Source organism: Phyllobates terribilis, unplaced genomic scaffold (assembly GCF_046119375.1).
Source record: "Phyllobates terribilis strain yellow unplaced genomic scaffold, ASM4611937v1 Scaffold_2__4_contigs__length_985480577, whole genome shotgun sequence".
NCBI lineage: Eukaryota > Metazoa > Chordata > Amphibia > Anura > Dendrobatidae > Phyllobates > Phyllobates terribilis.
The window spans coordinates 640,933,586-640,955,070 of record NW_027362762.1 but is presented as its reverse complement, the minus strand read 5'-3'; the positions used below and the strand labels follow the sequence as shown (position 1 = coordinate 640,955,070).

Sequence of the window (21,485 nt, the reverse complement as noted above, 5' to 3'; positions counted from 1 at the left end):
CCCTGCTAAACATATTGTCTCCTCATATATTTACCATCACACATCCCCTCCAATTCTCCATACTGTGTCTGCAAACATCACACCACCCACACTCCCCATACTGTGTCCATATACATTCCCCTTCTTCGCTCCCCATATTGTGTATGCACCCATCCTCTTCATTCTGTATCAGCACCAATCACCCACACACAAAGTATCCCCCACCCCTCCCCCCCCACACTAAATGTCCCCCCCAGCCATACAATAAATCTCTCCCCATAGTAAATCTCTCCCAGCCATACCATAAATCTGCCCCCATAGTAAATCTTCCCCAGCCATAGCATAAATCACTCCGCCCCAACCATAGCATAACTCACCCCCCACAATTAATCTTCACCTCCATCTTCGGTGTCTTCAGCTCCAGTGTGGAGCACTTTCCACCAATGGCTGCCTCTGCCTGAGCTGCAGCGCTGGTGAGTGACATCAGCAGCGTGATCACATGACCTGATCATGCTGCTGGCATCGCTCTGACCCTGAGATCAGAGCTTCAATGCTGGGAGCCGGCAGCTGCAGCTTCTCTGAATGCATTAGGTGGCCCGACTGCGCCCCCTTCCCGGCTGTGCCGGGGCACATGCCCCAGCTGCCCCCCCATAGATATCCCCCTGTGTTACAGTATGTTCATGTATACCCCCAAAGGTAAATGTTTTTACTTTTACAAGTATAGGAGACCCGCTCCTTTATAATGGGAACATTTTTTTCATGAGGCCCTCCTCTACGTCTCTTCCAAGGGGCATTGGAGTGTGTCTAAATTTTTGGCAGCCGTTGCAATCACTGCATACGCAATAACTGTATAACAGAACCGGTCCTTTATAATGGGAACATTTTGTTACTGAGGCCCTCCTCTATGTGTCTTTAAATTGGTATTGGAGTTTTTCCTAAATTTAGGCAGCCGTTGCAGTCACTGCATGCTCTATAACTGTATAGCAGAACCGCTCCTTTATAATGGGAACAGGTTGGTAATGAGGCCCACCTCTATGTGTCTTCAAATTGGTATTGGGGTATTTCACAAATTTAGGCAGCTCTTGCAGTCACTGCATGAGCATAACCACTATAGGAGATCCACTCCTTTATAGAGGGAACATTTTTTTTCACTGAGGCCCTCCTCTATGTGTCTTCAAATGAGTATTTGGGTGCATCCAAATTTTTGGCAGCCATTGCAGTCACTGCATACACAATAACAGTATAGGAGACCCACTTGTTAATAATGGGAGTAACAAAATATAGCCAGCTGATGGTCCTCTAACAATAGCGAGGGACAACTGCTGGCCCTTTAACCATAGTAAGGGCAGCCTGATGGCCCTATAAAAATAGGCTTTGTGACTTTCAGAGTCCCTCCTTCATAAATTAAACAGGATGTGTCTGATCATGTCTCACACACCACATGGGAAAATAAGATAGTAAAATGTTAAAATTACATTTACTTGTAAATGTATTTTTTTTTACCGTTGAAAGCAATGCAAAAGTGCAAAAACACATCAAAAACACTTTCTTTGGACTTTTTTCTTTGCTTGTGCTATATAGTGATGCTATTGCAGCCAACCAAGTCTGGCTGTATGCTTTTAATGCACAACTGCTCAGTATAATAGCGTATAATTTTTTCCTGCTCACAATAATTTGCAGCATTAAGAGCAAAAAGAATATTAGTAGCTCTGAGAAGGGCTATTGATATGAGTTGCAGCAGAAATGACATGCAGTTAAAACCCTATCCTGTCCTACACTCTGCCTCTGTCACAATCTCTCCCTAAGTGCTGCTAACAGCAGTATTAATATTGATGAGCCCTAATAAAGGCTGTTTTTGCACTTGAAAGAAATAAACATGGTGTTGAATCGCTGCCTATACACAGATAAAACTCTGTCCCTCGTTCAGCAGCACCTCTCCTTGCTCTGCCTGTTTCCGTTGGTACACTGTGCCAAGCATAGTGTCCTGGGTCTTATATAGACCCGATGACACTATGCGGCTGGCCAATCACAGTAATGCCACTACCAACATCGCTACAGTATTGCAGGGATTGGTAGGCAATCCCCGCATGTTTATGGACTGTCTAACAAGTGCCAAATATACAGGGTGGGGACTCGAGCTTACGCCCGATCATTCAAAAATACTTGCCGAGTAACGAGCATCTCGAGCACACTGAGGCTCGATCGAGTAACGAGCAGTGACGAGCATGCTTGCTCATCACTAGTATTTAGTCTTTAGGAGAAGAGTCTGAATAGCACAAATATGCACTGAGGAGTGCTTCTGGTGCTGGTGATACTTGGTGCTTCAGGGCGTTCCTAAGTACTGTGTGGTAAGCGTGCTACCAAGGAGTGCTGCCGGCTAGCAAGGAGTCACGGGTTTATGTGCTTACAAAGATGGGTCGGGAACCATGACGCAGGGTGATGTAACCGGAAGTGACATGATGAGAAGCGTTCCATAGTGGGTGGAGATGCGTTCCATCGTGTGCACATGCGCCAGTGTAACAAATGTCAAGGGATATAAACAGAGCCCAACCGAGAAAAGTGACCTGTGCAATGTGCTGAGCTGGACATTTAAAGCAGAATGCACATAAGAGAATAAATGCCAGAATGGAGCTCGTAAAAAAAGAATGGAAAGTGTGCAATATGAAGCACTGGAACATAAAATATTCCTATAGTACCAATAAATGTAGCCCATAAAACCATGAGTTAACCAAAAAGTATATAAAAAGTTTATTAGGTAAACATATGAACACCATTAAAAAACAATTAAAAACAAACAACCTCAATGATGAAGTGTGAGTACATGTGAAGTTTCTACCTCTGTGTAAGCCGCTAATCACAAGATTGCAAGTACAAATAACAAGTGTCATCCGTGTTGTGCACACAGGTTTTTTGCAAGTATAACAATAACAAACATGCATATTAAGGTACATATAACATGTTAAAAAGGGCATGTAAGTATAACTGTCGTGCATTCAAAATACATATCACATGTGCGACCCTAATGCAGGACTGTGCAGCATAAATATTATAGCTATACAAGTATCAATATACCCCTAGACCAGTAGTGTACCCCTTGGTCCATTTCTAGATTAATTATCAGATCCTATCTACCACCATGACTACTGAGTGTCTAGAGATATATGGAATAAACTGGCATTGTAGCAACCTGTGACTAGAAAAGAGTGGAAACCTGAAGATACAAAAGGGAAACGCAATGCGTTACACCTTTTCAGGCTTCCTCAGGGGTATGACCCCCACGTTATACCAATCATGGTATTATTATTATTATTTATTATTATAGCGCCATTTATTCCATGGTGCTTTACAAAAAGGGGTATAATACAAGAACAATTACAATAATCTTGAACACAATGTGACAGCGACTGGTACAGGAGGAGCGAGGACCCTGCCCGCGAGGGCTCACAATCTAGAAGGGATGGGAGAGGATACAGTAGGTGAGGGTAGAGCTGGTAGAGCAGCGGTATTAGTGGAGTGGTGGTTACTGCAGGTTGTAGACTTGTCGGAAGAGGTGGGTCTTCAGGTTCCTTTTTAAGGTTTCCACAGTAGGTGAGAGTCTGATGTGTTGGGGTAGAGAGTTCCAGAGTAGGGGGGAAGCACGGGAGAAATCTTGTATACGGTTGTGGGAGGAGGAGATAAGAGGGGAGTAGAGCAGGAGATCTTGTGAGGATCGTAGGTTGCGTGCAGGTAAGTACCGGGAGACTAGGTCGGAGATATATGGAGGAGACAGGTTGTGAATGGCTTTGTATGCCATGGTTAGGGTTTTGAACTGGAGTCTCTGAGCAATGGGGAGCCAGTGAAGAGATTGACAGAGAGGAGAGGATTTATACCATATTTATACCATATGTGATTAAATAATAAATGAAAAATTCAGATCACATGGTGTGTTAATCAACACACAACTCACCCCCTATGGGCAATCACTGTCACTGCATCCTGACAGCTGCCGCAATTGTTACTTCAGCATTTGTCCCGGAGCTCAGAGACCAGAAGTGTGCAACGCATGTGAGCACACCCCCCGGAATCAAGACACATCCAGGGAATATTTGTTACCGAGCTCAGAAACCAGAAGTGTATAATACATATAAACACACCCCTGGGAACCAGGACACATAAAAAGTGTCCAAGGAATATATGTCCCTGGTTAAATAAATGCATATTATGTAGAGATAACGGCCCAATTCAGTAGAAATCCACTGGTCACAGTGAGATTTTTTGATCTGAAAACACTTTAGCCAACTCAAGGTAAAAAATAGGGCTACTTAAATCATATAAAATTGTACTATACAACTGCTGTAGAAACAGGGCCAAAGAAACCCATAACTGAGCAAGCAGATCTCCTGAACATGTAAAATGCACAAAAAATATTCAGAAATGTGAGAAATATAAAGCGTTCTCTCACCCCACTGAACTGTGGAGATTGGAAAACATAGATTGAGTAACAAAATATTATGGCCATAACATATTATAAAGAGTATACAATCCAGAAAGCTAATAAAGGTGTAAAAATGTGCTAGAAGAGATGCAGAGAAATAAAAGAAAGAAAGGAAACCTGTGTGCACAACCAACTTGCCATCCATACTTGCAATCTTGTGATTAGCGGCTTACACAGAGGTGGAAGCTTCACATGTGCTCACACTTCATCATTGAGGTTGTTGTTTGTTTTTAATTGTTTTTTAATGGTGTTCATATGCTTACCTAATAAACTTTGTATATACTTTTTGGTTAACTCATGGTTTTATGGGCTACATTTATTGGTACTATAGAAATATTTTATGTTCCGGTGCTTCATATTGCACTATAGTAGGTTACAGTTCAGGAGTTTCATTTGTGGGTGCAATACCTTATATACCTTTGTAGTATGCCGACCTTTCCTTTTTGTTTCAATAAGAACTAAACTATTCTTACAACTATTGATAAAAAATTAATGATAAAAAATATGATTTTTTTTATTAATAGTTGTTTGTCCACCTTTAAGGTTCTACTATTCCTGACGTATTTTTGTCAATATGATTGTATATAAGTACTCATATATTTTAATTTTATTTTAGATTCCTTAAGGAATACAAGGTATTTGTTCCTCTATTTTTCTTTTTTCTCCCTTTCCCTGTGTCATTCTCTTCCCACTGTTCTCCCTGTCCCATGTCACCCTCATTCTGTTCTTACACCCAGACTCCCACTGATCTCCTTCTAATTAAAAGAGCACATACTCATTGACATGATTAAAAGTTTTATGCAAACATATCCAAGATTTTTGGGCAGATAGAACACTTGCCCATTTAAGTCAGAGACATGTGGGATTTTGAATCGAATTGGGGAATCAAAGTCCTTAATTCAAGTAAATGAGCCAAAAAAAAAAGATCAGCACACCAAATTTATGACAGTTGCATCCATATGCTCTATGTTTTTCACTGCCTAATGCTGGGAGAACCTTCAAAAATGCCAACAGTTTTTCGTATATGTGATATGCAAATTGCCTCTTCGGAGAAAAAGAGGACTTGTACTGAAAAACTGATGACACACGAATGGTTAAAGCCGTACACAGTCCAAAAACAGATGCGAATCAGATCAGTTGCACTGATAAAAATTGTTCATATTTATTTTATAAAAAAAGAAAAAGTGTGAATTGGGCCATAGGTATTATTTACATCTCCATTGTGTCTTCCCCCATCTACTGTATCCTCACCCATCCCTTGTAGATTGTGAGCCCTCACGGGCAGGGTCCTCTCTTCTCCTGTACCAGTCAGCGACTTCTATTGTCTAAGATTATTCTACTTGTTTTTATTATGTATACCCTTTTCAGATGTAAAGTGTCATGGAATAAATGGCGCTATAATAATAAATAATAATAATTGTGCTTATAAACAGAAACCACAACACAATGCTGGATCTGTAGCATGGTGGGCACCACTGACTTGTCAGGTTTAGGTTTAGCCATGATGCCTGCAGTTTTGACGGGAAGGATAGCGCTGTGTTCTGCACTTTATTTCCATTCAGATTTGACGGAATCCGCTGTGATGTAATCTGCATTACAAATGTGAATCTAGTCTAAACTGCAGAATAAAGTCTAGCTGCAATGCCAGGGTAGGATGTGTCTGTCTCGTCTGACCGCCCTCCTCCTGTACATTTCTGTCTGATTTTTTTCCTCTTTCCTTCCCCTATAAGGTCACAACCAGTTTGTGGACTACACCATTTAAAAGGAGACAAGTCGCTCCTTTGGAACAAAGGCAGTAAAGTGATCAAGACAACATCAGAAGCAATTCATACTCAGGTAGGTATCATAACCTTAGATATTTGATTAATGCTCGATAAGAACATGACAGGTCAGACGTATATAAATACAAATATAATATGTCATGTGTGCATGTTATGATAGCTTGCAAAAGCTGAGTTGCTCCACGGCTGAATTATATAGCATTGCACTGGCTGTAACGGTTACTTATTCTTGGAAACATAAAAAAAAATAGACATTATAGCCGTGGCATTGTAGGAATAAGACGTAGGAAGCATTTTCATGCTCAGTTGTAGCAGACTACTAAATTCCTAGTTTCCTAGTTGGGCGTGAAAGAACTGGGGATTGTGTAAAGCAGCTACCAGTGGAATGTAGGCTACCTTTTATAGACATATTTAGACGTTCTGAAGCCTTCCGGAATAGGCGTGGAGTTTCTGTAGCCTATCAGCATACTTGGAAAGAACTGTCGTCCAAGAAGGATACAGAGTGTAAATAAGAATGAGGCTGTGGATGCCTCTAGTGTGCACGTATACTGACCCTATACAGCTGTCAATGCATATACTGAAGGTTACAGTTTGATTCAGCATATGAATATTTAAGTTGTAATCTATTTTGCAATAGTGATACTGAAAGGAGTCTTTTTATCTGACTTAATTCGCTTTTTGATCACTTTGTCAAGTGTTTTTAAATTTAAGCGTAAATTTATAGTGTTTTATCCCCCACCCACAATCATCGCCCCCTTAACCATATATTTTATGCCATATTTGCTTATATGAATTTCGTAATACCTCTCAATTGTAGTGGCAATAGAACTGTGAGTAATATACATTCACTGCTTACAAACTGCATGTGTTCATCATCTTTCGCTCACTGGTACCTTGCCACTGATTCCTTTACAAAGCCCCTTTTCTAGGTTGTATTTCCAGGTGTAAATGAGTGAAAAAGCTGGAGTTTTTACTTGGTATTACCTAGCATGAAGCAGGAGTGAATTGATGGGAAGTAATGTTTCAGTTATGTATTATCGGTGTCAAATTAGGGTCCCTGTTAATGTTTTATGGGGGTTGTAGATTTGTTGATTGATGTCTAATAAGTGAGTGTGTGTATTTTCCTAGATGGTTAGTGAAGAGAGTTTGGTAAAAATATTTTGAGGGTGGGGAATATCGAGTGAATTGTTTTGTTAGTGGTTATGCAAGCAATCATGAAGCACACACATGCCATTCTTTCCCTGATGGTAGGCAAAAACTTCTGCATTCAGAGGCATATATAGAAATCATGGTGCTCCATAGAAAAAAGTCCAAATTGGGCCTCCACCAACTCCTAATTACACAGCAAGGCAGGCTGAGTCATAGCGCATGGGCACAGTCACAGACATGGAATCCTACCAACTTTTACAGACACGGAGAAGGATATGTATTGTGACACACAGTAATTTTGTCCCTATTGACTGGCACCAGTGAGATTTGAACCCACACTTCCACAGACTGGAACATTAAACCAGTACATTAGCCCACTTAGCCATATTATCATTAATGACTTGCACATGCTAGCTTCCCTCTAGTAAGTGAAGCACATCTGACTATATTAACAGTACTCGATGTAGGAATGACTCGCCCAGGGGGGGATATGGGGGACTCGGTACCTGGGCCTTTACCTTCTTGGGATGTCACGGCAGTTGGCTCCTGGGCCCGTACCCTGGGGTCACTCTTTAAAAGGGGTTTTGTTTACAGTTTTGTCTCGTGGTGCCACCTGTGGTTCCTGGTAATGGGTACCAGCCCTGCTGTAGACCTCCGGGGGTGATGGGATGGCAGCTGGGATGTCTCTGCTCCCCACAGGCAGAGCGGGCCCCTGGGACAGGGTTGATGAAAGGGATGCAGGTGAGAGGTGGCCAGGTCGGGTCAGCGGAGAATAACAGACACGCACACAGGGGGTTCGCTTCAGTAACTTTAGTGCTGTAGATGGCAGGTACGGTCCAGGGTACTTGATAGGAAGGGTGCACTTCTGGACTCTCCCCAGTGAGCGGGTATAAGGCCTCCTGATCCGTTTCTTCCTTTCTCTAAAGCTTCTGGCCAGCCTGGAACTAGGCCTAGTTTTTATGCTGTTTCCTCTCTCACCTGTCTGCTTGTAGTAGAACTTTTCTTTGGCTACCACTATCCCTGGACGCTGGGGCCTTCGTGGTTCCTAGTTCTGTAAAATGATGGTAGCTTCAGGTTGACCAGGGATCTGGAATCCTCCTGGTATGCCAGTTGTCCCTACTGGGTGTAGAGGACCCTGTAGGTGCGGACCCAGTGTCCGGTTTGTGTCCTGGGGTGAGCTTCAGATGCTCCTCTGCCCCCTTAACTCCTCTCTCCTCTCACCTTGCCTCGGCCACACTCCGGGCCCTCAACACAGCAGCAGACGTGCTGCTCCTTCACTGATCTAAAGTGTGAGCACACTCTCCCTACCTAGCTCCACCCTCCAGTATATATATCCCTAACAGGGCTCCCTCTGGTGGTATCAGGTGGAAGGGTGGAGGTGTCTGTTATGTAATGAGGGCCTCTTGTGGAGAAGTCCGTCCATGCACCCTTTTGGGTCCTGTGGTACCTGTAGTAGCAGGGTGCCACAGGAACATAGGCAAATCACCAGGAAAAAGGAATAATTCTGTCACCAGTGGAACTTGAACCCATACCTCCTAAGAGACTGAAGCCTTAAACCAGTGAATTAACCCACTCAGCCATGTTTCCAATAAAGACTTGTACGTGTTAGCTTCCCTCTAGTAAGTGATTCTTTAACTGAAACATGGCTGAGTGGGCTAATGCACTGGTTTAAGGTCTCTTTAGAGGTGTGGGTTCAAATCCCACAGGTGCCAGAATCTTTACTTTTTCCTGGTGATTCGCCTATGTTCCAACATCAAGTAGTTTTAAAATAGTCAGACGTGCTTCACTTACGAGAGGGAAGCTAGCATGTTCAAATCTTTAAGGGTAACGTGGCTGAGTGAGATAATTCTCTGGTTTAAGGCTAAATATTTTTGAAGGTGTGGTTCGAATCCCACTGGTGCCAAATTTGTTCCCTCAACACACCATGATGGCTTTCAGAGTTTTGTATCTATAGTATAATGGCCCCCGCAGCTCACCCCACACACACATTATGACGTCCCTCCACAGTCCCCTACATATTATGATGTTCCTTCACAGCTCCATACACAGCATGATGTCTCTCAACAGCCCCCCACACAGTATGTTGTCTCTCACAGTCATTCACACCATATGAACTCCGCAGCCACAAACAATATGATTGCTCCCACAGACCCCACACAGTATGATGCCCCTCACATAGTATTAAGTTCCTCCAAAGCCCATCACACAATATGATGTCCCCCCACAGCTCCTCACACAGTATGATGTCCTTATACAGCCCACACATATCATGATGTTCCTTCACAACTACAAACATGGCATTACATCCCTCCACAGCCCCCCTCAAAGTATGGTGTCACTCCACACACACACACACACACACACACACACACACACACACACACACACACACAGTATGATGTCCCTACACTGCTTCCCACACAATATAGTGTCCCTCAACAGCCCCCACATAGTATGATGTCCCTTCACAGCCCCCCAAATAGTATGTGGGTCCACCACCCCACACAGTAGGCTGTCCCGCCACAAAAATCCACATAGAATGATGGCCCTCCGCAGGCCCCCACACATTATGATGTCCCCACACAGTCACAAAAAGGAAATGCACAACAAAACAAATGAGGAACGAATGGGAGGAAACTGGAGTCAATGTCTATGACCGAACTGTAAGAAACCACCTAAAGGAAATGGGATTTACATACAGAAAAGCTAAACATAAGCCATCATTAACACCTAAACAGAAAAAAGCAAGGTTACAATGGGCTAAGGAAAAGCAATCGTGGACTGTGGATGACTGGATGAAAGTCATATTCAGTGATGAATCGTGACTCTGCATTGGGCAAGGTGATGATGCTGGAACTTTTGTTTGGTGCCGTTCCAATGAGATTTATAAAGATGACTGCATGAAGAGAACATGCCAATTTCCACAGTCATTGATGATATGAGGCTGCATGTCAGGTAAAGGCACTGGGGAGATGGCTGTCATTACATCTTTAATAAATGCCCAAATTTACATTGATATTTTGGACAGTTTTCTTATCCCATCAATTGAAAGGATGTTTGGGGATGATGACATCATTTTTCAGGATGATAACGCATCCTGCCATAGAGCAAAAATGGTGAAAACGTTCCTTGAAAGAAGACACATAAGGTCAATTCATGGCCTGCAAATAGTCCGGATCTCAATCCAATAGAAAATCTTTGGTGGAAGTTGAAGAAAATGGTCCATGACAAGGCTCCAACCTGCAAAGCTGATCTGGCAACAGCAATCAGAGAAAGTTGGAGCCAGATTGATGAAGAGTACTGTTTGTCACTCATTAAGTCCATGCCTCAGAGACTGCAAGTTGTTATTAAAGCCAGAGGTGGTGCAGCAAAATTCTAGTGATGTATCGGAGTGTTCTTTTGTGTGTTTGATTTTCATGATTCCATAATTTTTTCCTCAGAATTGAGTGATTCCATAATTTTTTCCCTCTGCTTGGTCTGAAAAAAATTACCCTTACTGAGTACCACAGTTTTAATCTTGATTTCTTTTAGTGTTTCTTAAAGCCCTAAAGTTGCCATTTGAAATGACTTTAGTTTTGTGCCATGTCTGTGATCTACTTTTTTTCAACAACATTAAACAACTGAATGAACATCCTCCAAGCCCGGTGATTCCATAATTTTTGCCAGGGGTCGTAGTGGGAACTTATGAACCTATGTTGGTCATGCCCAATTTTTTGTTTTTAAAGGGAACCTGTCATATCAGTTGGAGCATGTAAACTGCCCCCAAGTTGTTGTTAGTGATGCAATATTCATCCCTAACATGCTTTTTTGCATTAAAATTGGCGCTATAATCTTTAGTAAAAAAAACACTTACACTGTACTTATATCTTACTTGCTCATTTAGTCATAGGGGTGTTCTTCACTTTATTCAGTCCGGCTTGTCGGCCACCCACTCAATTTGAGTTGTCCCCAGTTTGCGCAGATGCCGCATGAATAGTCTTGTCGAAGTCACTGCGCACGTGTGGCGGTGTGCGGCTTAACAATTTACATTCCGCAAACCTGGGTGACAGTATACAGTGCGCAAGCGCGGAACTTCAACAAGACTATTGATGAGTGACAGCATAAAGTGCGCATAAAGTGGTTTTATCATACCACCACAGTGATCCTAACACAGTCTGATGGCCCCAACACAGCCATCCATACAGTATTATGGCCTCCATAGAGTATAATGACCCCTACATAGTATGATTGCCCTTACACAACCCTCCACATTGTATAATGGCCTGCAAACAGTATAATATCCCCTGCATAACCCTCCAAATAGTATAATGGCCCCTACATAGCCCTCCAAATGGTATAATAGCCCCTACATAGCCCTAGAAACAGTATAAAGGCTCCTACATAGCCCTCTAAATAGCATAAGGGCTCCCAAATAGCCCTCCAAACAGTAAAATGACCCCCACATAGCCCTCAAAACAGTATAATAGCCCCCATATAGCCCTCCAAACAGTATAATGGCCCCCACATAACCCTCCAAACAATGTAATGGCCCCTACATGGTCATTCAAATTGTATAAAGGGTCTCACATAGCCCTCTAGACTTTGTAATGGCCCCACATAGCCCTGAAAACTGTACAATGTCCCTTACATAGCCCTAAAAACAGTATAATAGCCCCCACATAGACCTACAAACAGTATAATGGCCCCTACGTAGCACTCCAAACAGTACAATGGTTCCTACATAGCCCTCCAAACAGTAAAATGGCCCCTAGGAAAAATATCTGTTCCACAAGCGCCCCACAGATAAGGACCACAAAGGGGAGTTGGGAGGAATAAAAGCTGCACATAGATATAGATGAGCAGATCTTGTGTGAGAATCTGCAAAAACAGTTACAGAAAATAAAATAAATAAATCTATCGCGCTAAGATGGGTGAGGCAGGAGAAAGAATGGGGTGGAGGAAGGAAAGAAGGTTTGAGGATGTGTTTGGTATTCAGCTACAAACATACAATAAAGATATCGATAATGGGTCCAATAGTATTTTAATTACACAAATAAGAAAGTATACGTGCTAAAATAGGCAGGGGGTATGCCTTAGAATAAATAACTATAGTAGGTAATACAAAATAAAAAATAAAAACACCAATGGTATAATGACTCAATAGTCATTATGATTATAAAAAATAGTCCAAAGTCAGTGCTGCCAAACTAATGTTTGGTTGGCAAATAAAATAGATTGTCCTGGGGAATCCGATGGTTCTTAATAGAACAAGTAGCGATCCATATAAAAAAGTCAAGACATTCAAATCTCCCTTATATAAGATAATGGATAGTATACGATAAGCTGAAAATCTTGCTAGTATTGTGCAATGGAAATTTGCTTACTTGATTTTGATAATACACCGGTGCGTAGATGGTTGGATGCAGGCGCTGCTTCGGGGCTTACCTACTTTTCCTTGTGCCGGCGGGCCCCCACATAGCCCTCCAAACAGTATAATGACCCCCATTGATTAAAAAAGAAATTAATAAAAATATTGACTACTCCCTGTTCCCTCGCTGCTCCAGTATCAGCCATGTGTGTTCTGAAACTCTGCAGAATGGGCGCAATGTACTGACGTTATCGCACCAGCTGTGCTGAGACGTGAGAGCTACAGTAAGTTGTGCAGGAAGAATGATGGAGTAGGGAGCTGATGTTTCCCTATTCCATCATTGCTTTCAATTGTATCGGCATCCAGGATGAGTACAACCCCTTTGAAAAGTAAGATGTAAAAAAATATCTCACTGAATACAAGAAAAATTTCCAAAATTTTGGGAAGACTGAGTTTCATAGAACATTTTTTTAACCCATAACATGTAAGGTAATCCATAACATGTAACATAAGTAAGGTTAATATATAACCTAATATATAACTTTCATTAAAAAATCTTCAGTTTTGCTCAAATTAGTTGATTCAAAAATCAAAACATACCACTTCAAAAACTACTACATCTAGTACTTTGTATGGCCTCCATAATTTTTAAGGGCGGCACCAAGTTTTCTAACCATGGAATTAATAAATTGGTAAAATATTGCAACAACTGCCTTTTTCTGTTCTTCAAGAATGGTTTTGGCTCCCACTCCTGAGAAAAAATACTGACTGAATACTGACCACATACTGATAGTGGAGCCATGGTATTAGTCTTATGGGACCAGGCACATAATTCTGTCACATACTTAGGCCTGTAATCTATGCCCAACCTACATTTTATAAACGATGCACTCAGGGTCTTGGACTTGATGATGATCATCCATTTTTGGACACTGTGTCTGTGTGTTCTACAACATTAAATGGTACTTTCTGTGGGTAACATAGTGTCCAAACAACAGGAAACAGAGAAGAAATCATCCTCTCCTTCCATGTAACTTAGTGCCAGCAAATTACATTGCTGAATGAACAACATGTATTGGGGAATAGGGATATAGCTGAGGAACCGGCAATAGATAATGTCATCACAAGAATTATCCATTACTAATGTAAATTAATTTGTTGAACCAGAATCCTTTGAAGAAGTGATGCCTTCTAAAGATATTGCCATCTCTTGAAGATGTATCTGACAGCATCGAACAGAAGAGATGAGCAAATTGATCCATAGAGGATTGATTCATAGTCAAATTACCTAAAACGTGCAGATCTTCACAAATTTGATTTATTTGCAATTGTATTCATGAGGAATGCAAAAAAATAATCGTTCAACATCATTTCACACACTGCTGAACACTCAGAGAAGAGGCTGATGACGTCAGGAGTGGCCGAGCGGTCTTCCGCTTGATACCTTACAGATACCAAATCACATGGTCTAGCGCAGCTAATCTGGGAAAACTATCAAAGTCAGTATAAAAGATGAGTGCTGGTCAAGCAGCATCATTTTAGGACTTTACAGCATAGGGGTAGGAGGTCAAAGCTCACAGCTCATTACACCCTACTACTGTACGACTGCAGTTCTCAAGCACAATGAAAATCAGAGTTGTATTTTCAATGTGTGAATAATAATCTAAAGTTTCAAGGTGCTGCACCAGAAATTTAAACACAACTGTGTACCTCACAAAGTGTGCATGCTGCAAAAGTTTTTGTCACACTTCGTTATAATAGTTCAATATTAGACATGTACATGCCTCTCCAATACAGTAGCCTGTTGCAGGTCATTGCTTTAGGGACGAGAACCTGACTAGCTTTTCGTGTCCTGACATTTTTTGTAAAGGCCCAGGGGTGTTATTTTTTTATTTTAGATCTTTTAAAAAAGGACACATTTTAATTTTAAATACCTATTTATAGGTATATTAACAGTCATTTAGCAACCATATACTCTATGACCAAACTGCATCCTGTTACATGTTCATTTCCGTTTGTGAACCTACATGTAGCTACTTCATAACATAGCTGTCACATCTCCTTAGGAACCTACTCCTGCTCTGTCCAGTGAGGCTGGGATGGCTGCGACCTGTAGTGTCATCCAGTCTGCGACCTGTAGTGTCATCCAGTCTGGCAGTATGTTATCCAGCCGGAGTCAGCTCCCTGCCTTGGCCAATAGGACAGCACCACACCCTATTATTTCTCCTATTTCTCCCAGCTTACTGCTGGTAGATGTGAGATATAGTTATACAATCCTAGTTTATGTCTCTATATTTCAGTTCCTGCAGACTTAGTGCTTTTTCCTGTTAAAGACCTTGGCCCATTCCCTGAGTACTCTTCCATCTTCGCATTTTGTACCTTGACAGTCCTTTTGACCCGGCTATCTCACCACTTCTGCCAGCTTGCACCATCACACAGCAGCTGCCTACATGGCCTCAACCCAAGGACTCCTGTGTAAACCCAGATTTCTGTAAAGGGGTTAAATGGAGAAAGACATGTCAGCCCCTGGAATCTGGTAAACGGTGTGCTTGTGCTAAGCTTGCCCGTTAAAGCCATTTTTAGAGCTGCCATGTGACCACTGAAAAACTCACATTACCTTGCTCCACATATGAATACCCTCCAAGATGTGGTGGCTCAGATGCAAGACTTGGCCCAGTCAGTCCAGCATCTGGCAAAGTGGTTTCAGGGTCTTGAAACTGCACCTGCCCAAGTCACTGCCGCCCCTTCCTGAATAGTATCTGATCTCAAGGTTAACATGACTGATTTTTAGGTGACCACATAAACTTTTTTGCCCTCATGGAAAGCTGTTGCCTATATTTCAGGCTCTGCCCACATTCATCCGGTTTGAATAGTCGATATATGGGAGTTATCATTTACCTGCTGCAGAGTGACCCCCAAGCCATCCCCCTTCCACCTGATGCTCCAGAATGCTCCACTCTCTATTAGTTTTTTGATGCTATAGAGATTCTACATGATGATCATTACTGAGTTGCTTTCGCCGAAAGTGAATTAGCATTCATCCTATAGGGCAACATACTGCACTGAAATTCGGTTCTGGGCCACAGACGCAAAGTGGAATAGCCCTTTGCCATCAGTTTTGTAATGGACTTTCTGACCAAATGAAGGACATGTTAGTTCATTTTCCTTCTCCTGACTCTCTTGATTCAGCCTCACCTCCATCTGGATAGGTGGTTGTGACGAGCCCCCTATTATCAAAAATAGAGGGGTCCCCACGCTGTATTTTTTAAATAAATAATTTCAAAAAATGGCATGGGGTCCCCTTCATTTTTGAGAACCAGCCAAGCTAAAGCAGACAGCTGTGGGCAGGTATTCTCAGACTGGGAAGGGGACATGGATATTGGCCTTTCCTAGCCTAAAAATAGCAGCCTGCAGCCACCCCAGATAAGCGAATCTATTAGATGCACCAATTTTGGCGCTTTGCCTGGCTCTTCCCACTTGCCCTGGTGCGAAGGAGAGAGAGAAAATTTTCCTGCTCCAAAGTCCGAGCCCCCACTGTTTTCAATGGGGTTTGGTTTGTGGTTCAAGTTCGGGTACAGTTCTGGTACCTGAACCGAACTTTAGACAGGTCATCCCTAGTCCTGAGTTTACATGTGTCTGTCTTTGTAAAGGTACATGCCCATGATCAGGAATAGTAGCATCTTGGATGCAGCGTATTTTCACTGCATCTAAAACTCTGCATTTTACATTACAAGCTTCATGATGCGGTTGCTGCCACTATAGAAATGATGGAGCTACTGTGTTCCAGTAGCATCTGAGAACTTCCGGCCGCTGCTGGTAACAGAAGATAAAATATGAGTGGCCAGCCTGTTTAAGGTGTTATAGTGCATTATGTTATGGATCTATCAGAGTACAGTCCAGTTACACAGACTCTGCAGGTCCTGCACATTATCACTTGCATCTATGCAATATTATTCACAAAGTCAGACTACAAATCACATTTTCTATGGTCTTCGGTGCTGCAGTAGTACACCACACTTTGATTTAGGCCTTTCTAACCCTATCTTCTGGAATGATAAGTTATGCTCTATGATGTCCTATCCCTAGGCTGTAAATATCTAAAATTGTCCTGATTTCCTTCATCTGATTTTTAATAGTGGCTGTGAAAGTTTGGCTTTGCTACACCACGTGATGTGATATTTACAAGGTATTATGGGGAAACCCGCGTGGCTGCGCCTGATGTCAAGTGAGCCTGCTCTCTGGTAGATGCAGTCTTAAAGGGAATCTGTCAGTAGGATCAACCTTTCTAAGCAGTCTTATATGTGCATGTACGTCATAGAAAGCGGAATAAAATGATACCTTAATAGCTGCGATCTGATGTTTTATTCAAGAGAAATCTACATTTTTCTTACATGTAAATACATTGTTCCAGGCTATGGGGTGGACACTGATCTGCATGAGACTTCAGATCCAGAGTTTACTTTAAATAAAAGGGGGAGTTACCAGTGTGAGACGAGTAACTAACAGAGAACCAGACGAATTAAATGTGTCTTGTTGCAAACATATTTTTTGCTTTTCTCTCAGCTCTGCTGTATTGCAACAATATTGCAGCCCTGTCTGCCTGTGAGATGGCAGCTGAAGCTGAGAGGAACCTGCAGATGTGTCAGGTATAATCACACACAGCTCTGCAGTGAGATCAGGAGAGCAAAGAACAGCCATTATGTATCACACTGTTAACATCCCCTTCTATTTAACCCTTTCATGGCATGCGCTGTGGAATGTGCATTCCCGCAAACCGGTGTATGGCTATGGCACGACGATCGTGCCGGCTCACTCAGTGTCAGTGCGATCATTAGCGAGTGTTCGCTATTCATCATAGCTGACACCATGAAATATTGCCCACTATTGCGGGCGTTTAACCTCTCTGATACTGTCAATCGCGACAGCGACATCGATTGGCATGCAGAGAGAGGGAGCTCCCTCTCTGCTCTGATCGGCACACCATGATTACAATCGCGTTATACCGATTGTCTCCATGGTGACGCCAGGCCAAAAGATGGCCATGGGGTCACCCAGTTACGGTGGCCTGTAAGTTCCTGCCGAGATCAGGAGTTTACATGCCTCTGTACGAGTGACTGATCTAATACACTGCAATGCAAAAGCACTGTAAGGCTGCGTGCCCACGTTGCGTATTACAAGCGTATAGGCTGCGGAATTTCCGCAGCGTAAAAGCTTGTAAAACGCATGTATATCCGCACCCCATGGTCCCCAATTGCATTCCGCAATGTCAATGCCCATGCTGCGGATTTTTCCGCAGCGTATATGCTGCGGTCAAAAATCCGCAGCATGTTCATTAATTTTGCGTTTCCGCATGCGGATGGTACCCAAGTCTGGAGGAGAGGAGACTCTCATCCAGACCTGGGTACCAAAGAACCTGTAAAAAAAAGAATAAAATAAAGTTTATACTTATCTTCTGATGTCTTCCCAGTGTTTTCCCGCCGTCGCGAGGTGTGTGAAGGACCTGCCACGTCATTGAGTCATGTGACCCATCACATGACTCAATGACGTCACCGAAGGTCCTGCACACAACAGCGTGAGCCGCTCAAGAATCCGGACGGGGCACAGAATGCATCGGTAGGTGAGTATAAGCTTTATTTTTTTATTTTTTACCATTCTGATTCTTTTTTTTTAACTATTACTTGGTCACACTATATAAATCCATGCCGGTTGCATGGATTTATATAGTGTGAACAAGTTGTCAAGCACTTTTCCAAGTGATGCTTGAATCACTTGGAGAAGTGCTTGATAACCCGCATGCGGAAATGCATGTAAAGACGCTGCAAAGACGCCTCACATACGCTTCTACCTGGCGGGAAAACCGCATGTAAAATCCGCATGCGATTTTCCCGCCAGGGAGAAGCGTAAAAAATATGCTTCATTTCCGCAACATGGGCACATAGCCTAAGTAAAAAAGAGAAAAAAGCCATTCTACCAATGCCGCAGGAATGTCCAGTGTGCACGGAATCACTACAAGCCAAATATGGGATGATGAGGGATAACAAAAAAATACTAAGTCCAGCACCTGGTTATGTATAAAAAAATCAATGCTTTATTTGTAAAAAAATTTAAATAGTATCAAAAAAATTTGCATGATGAAAGAAAAAATGAAAAGCAACACGTTTCGAACTCTATCCTGTGTTTTTATTGTCCCAGCACCAAAGAATGCTGGCTAGTGTATGAAACGCGTCGCTTTTCATTTTCAATTATGCTTTTTCATCATACAGCCAAAAGAAAAATTGGAATAAAGCACAATCAAAATGTCCAATGTAAACAAAAATGGTATAGCTGAAAACATCATCTGATCCTGCAAAAAAAAAAAAAAAGCTGCAATACAGCTCCATCAGCGGAAAAATAAAAAAAACTATAGCTCTCAGAATACAGTGATGAAAAAACAATTCTTTTTTGTATGCAAAAGCGTCAAAACATTAAAAAATTATATAAATATGGTATCTCTGTAATCGTACTGACCCGAAGAATAAACCTACCTTATCAATTTTACCACACATTGAACGGCATAAAAAAAATAACAACAAAAATTCATGAATTGCTGTTTTTTGTTCATTCTATCTCCCAAAAATCATAATAGAAAGCAATGTGCCCGAAAATGGTACCAATAAAAACTCATCCTGCAAAAAAACAAGCCCTCACATGACTCTGCCGGCACAAATATAGAAAAATTATAGATCTCAAAATATGGCGAAGCAAAAACTTTTTGAAAAAAAAAAATCACCTTTTAGTGAGTGATAGTAGCAAACATAAAAAAATATAAATCTGGTATCGCTGTAATCGCTCTAAGTCAAAGAATAAAGACATGATACCACATAAACTGTGTGAAAAACGGTGCAGTTGATTTGTTTATTCTGCCGACAAAAGATAGAAGTAAGGAGTGGCTCACATTTATCCTGGGATCTACGCAGAGCGTTTAAACCAGTGTTTCCATGTAAATCTCTGAAAAATGGGATTCAGACAGAACCCCTGATGAAGATTGCCTATAATTAGGCAGATGGAGACACTGTGGATGCTATCTAGCCTATGGTCAGATGTTGTCCCTCTTTTTAAGCGTGCATAAAAGCGGGGTCGACCACTGTTTCGTGCCCCTCTGAAAAGAAGGCCCCCTCTGAAACTGGTACAGATGGAGTCCAGAGTAACTCTGCAGCCTCATTATAATGAATGGATCCCTCAGAGGTTTCATCTGAATCATGTCATTCAGAGATTTAGATGGAAACCCCGATGTAAGTGCTCAGCACAGACCACAGGATATATGTGATCAAAAATGTTCCCAATAAAGGCTTCAACTCAATCTGCAAAAAAAGTAAGTGCCCACTCAGGTCTGTCATATGTCAATGGAAATATAGGTGGCTTCCACTTTACTGGTAACACAAAGGCTCTAGAAAAGCAAAATGGCTGTATATATTGCCACACAGATGAATTTTCAAGCTACCCGTACTAGCCCTATAGCCATTTTGTAGTGCCGGCGTCCTTGCCCTCTGCTAGGCAGGGACGCTGTTCCCCTCACCTCTCTGCTCCGTGCCCGGCGTCCTCCTCCCGCTCTGCTGGCAGCGCGCGCTCCTTCCCGGCCACTGTGCTTAGGGCGCGCGCGCTCTCCCTCCCTCTTAAAGGGGCCGCGCGCGCCGTCCTAAGGAGTCCCCGGCCAATGGCCGGAGGACTTCACCATATATAAGGCACCTCCTCCAAAATGGAGGTGCCCGAGCAATGTTGTTGCACTGTTCACTACTCTGCTTCAGCCCTCAGGTCCCGTTGCCAGTTACCTGCCAGATAACTGCCAGATTCCTGCCAGCTTGCTGTCTTATTCCTGCCTGATATTCTGCTACCTGCCTGCTAGCCTGTGGTCCGACGGTCTGCCTTACAACTCCTGTCAGTCTGTCTAAGGACCAGCTTGCCCGCTCACCTGGGAGCGCACATCAGCTACCTGCCTGCTTGCCTGAGGTCCGACGGTCTGCCTTCCAACTCCTGTCAGTCTGTCTATGGACCAGCTTGCCCGCTCACCTGGGAGCGCACATCTGCTACCTGCCTGCTAGCCTACCTGGAGGCTCCGCCGTCACGTGCTGTGACCACCCGCCTGTCCAGAGACTTCTGCCCGCTCACCTGGGAGCGCTCATCTGCCGCCTGTCTGTTGGTCTTCCTGGAGGCTCCGCCGTCACATGCTGTGACCACCCGTTTATCCAGAGACTCTCGCCTGCTCACCTGGGAGCTCACGTCTACCATCAGCCGTCACAGGTCGTACCAACCCTTTACCCAGAGACTGCCCCGGTCACTTGCCGTGACCATCTGCCCGTTCATCCAGAGACTGCCCCGGTCACTTGCCGTGACCTCCTGCCCGTTCTTCCAGAGACTGTCCCGGTCACCTGCTGTGACTGCCTGCCTGGTCGCCACCCGCTCCCTTACAAGGACCGCCCCCTTGTATAGTAGCTCAGAGGTTCCGCCTCCCAGACCCGTTACAGTTTGCTCGAGCCATGGAACCCGGTGGCACCCAAGCTCCCTCGCTCTCGGACCTGTGTCATGAACTGTCCCGTCAGAGGTCCCAACAGGAGTCCATCCTGGGTCACCTGCGGAATGTCAATTCTCGCCTGGACACTCTGACTGCTCCGCCAGCAACCTCCGCCAGTGCCATGACTCGCAATCCGGCAGCTCCGCTGCCCACTAATACCATGGTATCCTACCCCGGACCCCGGCTTTCTGCACCTCCTCGCTTCGG

General features: G+C 43.2%; 1 protein-coding gene across 1 annotated transcript in view; it reads left to right on the top strand.

Annotated features, from left to right (window-relative positions):
- The first annotated feature begins 6,134 nt into the window (after window positions 1-6,134).
- The window catches only part of CSRP1 (cysteine and glycine rich protein 1), a 115,555-nt gene continuing 100,204 nt past the window's right edge, over window positions 6,135-21,485 (top strand). Inside the window, exon 1 of the mRNA XM_073666627.1 lies at window positions 6,135-6,289. The gene's annotated coding sequence lies outside the window, so the exon portion shown is untranslated. The remainder of the gene's footprint in view (window positions 6,290-21,485) is intronic.